General features: G+C 45.5%; 1 pseudogene; it reads left to right on the top strand.

The window, feature by feature from the left end:
- The window catches only part of LOC123170236 (DNA topoisomerase 2-like), an 11770-nt pseudogene extending 5467 nt beyond the window's left edge, over positions 1-6303 (top strand).
- Positions 6304-6843: the final 540 nt, after the last annotated feature.

Below are 6843 nucleotides of genomic sequence, written 5' to 3'. Positions count from 1 at the left end.
CTGACTCCTTCCTCGCCGGCGGTCAGGAGGACCGCATCTCCTTCGCCTGTGGCGGCGCCCGCGCCTCTGGTGGCGTTGGGGGAGGGGGGTGTGGGGCAGGCGGCCCTGACTCCTCCTTCCTCGACGGCGGTCAGGAGGTCCGAGCCTCCTCCCAGCGTACCCGTTGTTAGGGGTCTCGGCTTGGGGCACCTGTCCGAGGGGCATGGGAGCCCGCAAGCGCCTCCTTTGGTTTCCTTAGTTGACCCTTCGCGGGTTTCAGCGCGAGGGGTTACTAGGGAAGAGGTTGTTGCTTTTGGTGGGATCCCGGACCCGGCCTCGGCGGGGAGGCGGATGAGTGCCCGCATTCAGGAGCTTCCGGAGGTTGATGACATGCAACAGAGGTGCGCTATGAGGGCGGCCAAGCTTCATGATGCTGCGATCTCTACTGGTATGTCCGTCAACATATCTAATTCTTTATTGCATTTTTCTCCTGAGGAAATTATAAATAATGCAAACCAATTAGGATTTTCACTTGGGGCTACAGATAGTGAGATTTCCATGTCGGTGAATGATTTGTTAGATTTGGAGGCGGAGCGTGCCTTAGAAACTATTCGTAATATTGCAGCGGTTAAACCCATGAATGACAATGAGATTAATGCATTAGGGGTTAGAGTGCTCGATAATATGTGTGTGGATCTAGCACCATCCAATCATGAGTCGGAGGACGATGATATGCCCTTAGAGAATGCAGTTGTTTGTTCCGCTGAGCCCGGTTATGAGGATCGGGAGTCAGGACTTAGTAAACCCAAGCGTAAGTGGAAACGGAAACTTACCCCGCTTCTGCAGTTCGTAGGAGTGCTAGGATTCGGACGACTAAAAAATTTCATGATGAGTGATGAAAGGAATCTTTTGGAATAGCAGAGGTCTGAAAGACTTGGCTAAAAGAAGGTTTCTTGCTAAGGCTTCTCTGGAGCATCGTTTAGATTTTATTGCTCTATCAGAAACTGGTAGAGATAACTTTGCGCCCCAGTTCCTTTCCTCTCTTGCGGGTGGTGTTGATTTTGATTGGCATTGCCTCCCTCCGCGAGGAAGATCGGGTGGTATCTTGCTGGGTGTGAGATGCGATTCGCTTGAAGTCCGGAGTGTAGTGATGGGTGACTTCGCGGTTAAGTTTCGAGTCAGGTCTAAGGCTGATGGTTTCAGCTGGGCATTGGTGGTGGTTTATGGTGCCGCACAGCCCGAGCTTAAACCGGAATTTTCGGCGGATCTTGTTCGGATTTGTGGGTCCGAACAGCTTCCAATCTTAGTTGCGGGTGATTTCAACATCATTAGGAGGAGAGAGGAGAAGAATAATGATAACTTTGATGGCAGGTGGTCGTTCATGTTCAATACTATTATTGAAAGCTTGGATCTGAGGGAGATAGAGCTTTCTGGTAGAAAGTTTACCTGGGCTAACTCTTTGCCCAACCCGACTTACGAGAAGCTTGATCGCGTTCTTGCGAGTGTGGAGTGGGAACAGAAGTTCCCGCTTGTGACGGTTCAAGCTCTTTCTCGGGGTTTTTCCGATCACACACCCCTGTTCGTTGACTCAGGGGAGCCAAACCACGTGGGAAACAAAAACACCTTTTCTTTTGAGATGGCCTGGTTCGAACGCGAAGGGTTCATAGACCTGATCGCTAGTGAATGGGCGAAGGGTGTAGGCGGTAGGACCGCGGTTGAGCGTTGGCAAAATAAGATTAGGAGTTTGCGAAGCTTCTTACGAGGTTGGGCTAAGCACCTTAGTGGGGTATATAAGATTGAAAAGGACAGGCTCCTCTCTCTTATACAGAATCTGGACGTTAAGGCCGAATCCACGATTTTGATGCCTGCTGAGCTCCAGGTTAAAACTGATGCAGAGAACAGGTTGAAAGAACTTCTCCGCGAAGAAGAATTGAAGTGGGCTTTGCGGGCCAAGGTTCGCAAAGTGGTCCAAGGGGACGCGAATACTCAATTCTTTCATCTGATTGCTAATGGTAAGCAGAGAAAGAAGAGAATATTCCAACTTGAACAAGATGAGGGCACTATTGTAGGACAGGATAACCTTAAAACATTTATAACCGAGTATTATAGGCAGTTATTTGGACCTCCGGAGGATAATTGTGTATCTCTCGATGACTCCAGAACTGAGGATGTGCCTCAACTTTCGGCTGCTGAAAATGATATTCTGGTTGCCCCGTTTTCGGAGGAGGAGGTGTTTGATGCTATAGCACAGTTGAAAAATAATAAGGCTCCCGGACCGGATGGATTTCCGGCGGAGTTCTACAAGAAGTGCTGGCATATTCTTAAGGGGGATTTGTTACCTATGTTTCATGATCTGTTCTCTGGACAGCTTCAATTATTTCACTTGAATTTTGGAACTATCACACTGCTTCCTAAGAAGACGGACGCTGTGAGAATTGAGCAGTTCAGGCCGATCTGCCTTCTCAATGTTAGTTTTAAAATATTCACCAAGGTCGGGACTAATAGGCTCACACAGATTGCGCATTCTGTGGTGCAGCACTCCCAAACTGCTTTCATGCCGGACCGAAACATCCTTGAAGGGGTGGTCGTCCTTCATGAAACGCTCCATGAAATCCATTCCAAGAAGTTAGATGGTGTCATTTTTAAGGTGGATTTCGAGAAAGCGTATGATAAGGTTAAATGGCCATTTCTCCAACAGGCATTGCGAATGAAAGGTTTTGATGAAGTCTGGCGACGCCAGGTTGAATCATTTACGCAAAAAGGGTGTGTGGGAATTAAAGTGAATGACGATATCGGTCATTACTTCCAGACACATAAAGGCCTAAGACAAGGAGATCCGATGTCCCCTATCTTGTTTAACATTGTGGTTGATATGTTAGCAATCTTGATAGGAAGGGCTAAGGAGAATGGTCAAGTGGGTGGCTTGGTACCTCATCTGGTTGATGGAGGTGTATCCATCCTTCAGTACGCTGATGATACAATCATCTTTATGGAGCATGACCTAGCCAAGGCGAGAAATGTGAAGCTGGTGTTATGCCTGTTCGAACAATTGACCGGGTTAAAGATTAACTTTCATAAGAGCGAGCTGTTCTGCTTTGGTAGAGCCAAAGACGAACAGGAGGCTTATCGGCAATTGTTTGGGTGCGACTTGGGGTTTTTACCTTTCTCGTATCTAGGTATTCCAATCCACCATAGAAAGCTGACCAATAGAGAATGGAAATGCATCGAAGACCGGTTTGAGAAGAAACTGAGTTGCTGGAAGGGCAAACTCATGTCATATGGAGGCCGGTTAATTCTGATTAATTCGGTGCTCACGAGTATGTCTATGTTTCTCTTATCGTTCTTTCAAGTCCCAGTTGGTGTTAGGAAAAGACTGGACTTTTATCGATCGCGTTTCTTTTGGCAAGGTGATGATCTCAAAAGAAAATACAGACTTGCAAAATGGGATATCATCTGTCGACCGAAAGACCAAGGGGGTCTTGGTATTGAGAATCTTGAAGTTAAGAACAGATGCCTTCTTAGCAAGTGGCTGTGGAAGCTTTTTTTTGAGACTGATGCCATGTGGGCCCAGATCCTTCGCGGCAAGTACCTACAGACAAAGTCCTTGTCCCAGGTCACAGTCAGGCCAACTGACTCGCCTTTCTGGAAAGGCCTGATGAAAGTCAAACAATCTCTGTTTAATAGGACAAAGGTTGTTATTGGCAACGGCGCTACTACGCGCTTCTGGGAGGATACTTGGCTCGGCGAGACACCCTTAGCCATTCAATATCCGTCTTTATATCGCATAGTTCAACGACGTGAGGTGTTCGTTGCTACGGTGTTTCAATCCATCCCCCTTAATATTCAGTTCAGACGGTCGTTAATGGGCAATCGTTGAGAAGATTGGCTTCGTTTAGTTCGACGACTAATGGATGTCCAGCTTTCTCAACTCCTCGATGAATTACGCTGGAAACTGACTAAGTCTGGAGTATTCACGGTTAAATCAATGTATATTGATGTAATTAATTCGAGCTCCATTCCTACCTCCAAGCATGTTTGGGCTGTCAAAGTTCCTTCGAAAATAAAAGTGTTTATGTGGTTTCTCCATAAACAGGTTATTTTAACCAAGGATAATTTGATTAAGCGTAATTGGACAGGACCTACGAGGTGTAGCTTCTGTGATCGGGACGAGACGATCAAACATCTCTTTTTTGATTGCCCATTGGCCAGAGTACTTTGGCGGACGGTTCACATTGCTTTTAATATTACTCCACCGATTTCTGTCACTTCGTTATTTGGGACATGGCTCACTGGGATTGAGCCTGAATTAGCGAGACATATTCGTGTTGGAGTTTGCGCTTTGTTGTGGACTATCTGGACTTGCAGGAATGATTTGGTTTTTAACAGAACATCACGTGTTCACTTTTTGCAGGTTATTTTCCGAGCTACGGCCGTGATCCGTTCATGGTCGCTACTCACTCCGATGGAGGCCAGGGAGTGTTTGGTTACTGGATCTATCCGCTGGGAGATGGTAGCTCGGGATATCTTCAACCGGTTTGGATGGCGGTCATGTAATAGGATAGGCAATTAGTTTCCCTATCTATCTTTAGCCAGCCGGTTGTGGCGTATTTATCTTGGCTAGTCTGTGTGTTTAGCCTCTTTTAGCTCTGTGTGAGCTGTCTTTTTATTACTCTTCAGTCCGAGACTTTGGAACCTTGTTGGAACCTTTTATTTTGGTAATAAGATGGCCGTATGCATCATTTTGATGCAGAGGCCGGGGAGATCCCCCTTTTCGAAAAAGAAAAAAAAAATGGCTACGTCCCAAACTATAACCCAAGAGACATTATTGCTAATCTGAAAAGGATGCTAAATAAAGAGCCTGTTATACCAATGGACCCTTGGTACAAGGGGTTCCAGGGCTCATTGACGAAGACAAGATCAAAGGAAACTGGTGTGACATATACCATCACTGGTGTTATAGAGGAAGTTGATTGCAGGAAGCTTCACATTACTGAGCTTCCCGTCCGCTGCTGGACTGTAGATTACGAACATTTTCTGAAATCCATGTGTCCTCATAAGGAGAAGGAAAAGGGTAAGGGCATGGACAAGGACAAGGAGCCACCGTTTCTAGAGGGATATAGGTCGCGATGTAGTCATGCAGATGTGTATTTTAAGGTTATACTGAGTGAGCAAAACATGAATGTTGCTAAGAAAGAAGGCCTTGAGAAGAAATTCAAACTAATAACCACAATAGGAACAACAATGTACTTGTTTGACTCACATGGTAAAATCAGAAAATATGACACCCCAGAAGACGTACTTAAAGAGTTCTTCCCACTGAGGCTCGAATTCTATGCCAGAAGAAAGTCTGTAATGGTGGAAAATATCAGGAAAGAGGTGCTGAAGGTTAAGAATAAAGTTTGGTTTATTCTTGCTTATATTTCTAGGGACATCATTATCATTAACAGGAAGAGGGTAGAGCTATTGCTGGAGCTGAAGCGGAAGGAGTATCCTCCTTTCCCAGAGAAAAAACCCATAGAAGAAATAACTGACAACAGACTTGCTGAAGCTGCAGCAGGGGTTAATGCAAGTGATTATCATTATCTTTTCGTTGCCTTGTTTACGGAGAATGTGCCGGACCTCATTGCGCAACAGGAGAAGTTAGAGGGCGAACTTGAAAGCCTGCTTAATACAGAACCAGAAATTCTTGAGAAGGAGCTGGATGTGCTTGATGCAAAATTTGAAGCTCAACAGGAGCAAAGAAGATATGAGCACCAGCATATCTTTTCTGAAGGTGCGAAGGCGTCTACAACAGCACCCTGGATACAGCCTGAGAAGGCTACGGCCAATTCTCAGAAGGCAAATTTGTCTGTGGGTGACAATGAAGAACATGCAGCAACGTTTCTGACAGCAGCACAAAACAAGAAACCACCCAAGAAGGCAAGTGCACCGGTGAGAGATGATGACGAGGGATCGCCTGCTCTGAGAGACTGTCTTGCTGCTTCTATCCTTCCAGAACCAAGTGCCATGGAAGCTCAGACCAAAGAAGAACTGCAGAAAGGAAAGAACGAACCAAGCAAAAGACACGCGTCAGAGAAGGCCATGCCATCCTTGACTGAGTTTTCCGAGGAAGACATGGAGGGCGAAGATGAGGAATTTCCCATGGAAGTTGAGAAGGAAACTATAGGTGGAAAGGCAGCTGCCGAGATGCCAAAGACTGCCATCAGGAAGAAGGTGCCAGCTGAGAGGGAAGGCATGAGGCATAAAGTGATGGAAGAAATATTCAAGCCTACTGATGACAGTTCCGGTGCTTCTCCAGAGAAAAAGAGAAGGTGCAAAAGATGAGGGGCTCCCCCTTCAACAAGAAGAGCGGCTCGGTTTTGCACAGAGTTGTGAGCGCTTCAACAGGAACACAAGATGCCGAGGCACCTTGAAAGGATCTACCACTCACATATAAACCCTAATTACTGTAAATAAAGTATATATAAAAGTAAATGGCAATATTCTTCTTGTCTTTATTGCGCCCTGTTCCCCTTCATATATAGATACGACTTGACCAACAAGCTGGTCAGTCTATTCAAGCTCTAAAATAATTGATCTGCTAAACAACACAGAATTGTTTCATGAACAAAACCATAGTATTAGTAACATGACGAAAAGAAAGCTAAAAAGGCATTGAGATGATAATAGAAGTTCTCTGCCTCTGTAGCTTGGCAACTGGAAACCTCCTTGAAGGTCATGGCATGATCAGTCAGTTGCAACATTTGAATACATGCTGCTATATTTACATGTCTCCCAGTTCATAGTACATATGCTGGAAGATAATGAATGTAAGCTTTGGATGTTACTTTTAAAGAAACCTCATATCAACTTGCATTGATTTTG

Source organism: Triticum aestivum, chromosome 7D, assembly GCF_018294505.1.
Source record: "Triticum aestivum cultivar Chinese Spring chromosome 7D, IWGSC CS RefSeq v2.1, whole genome shotgun sequence".
Classification (NCBI taxonomy): Eukaryota; Viridiplantae; Streptophyta; class Magnoliopsida; order Poales; family Poaceae; genus Triticum; species Triticum aestivum.
The sequence above is the reverse complement of the archived record's forward strand: the minus strand, read 5'-3'. Positions and strand labels throughout refer to the sequence as shown.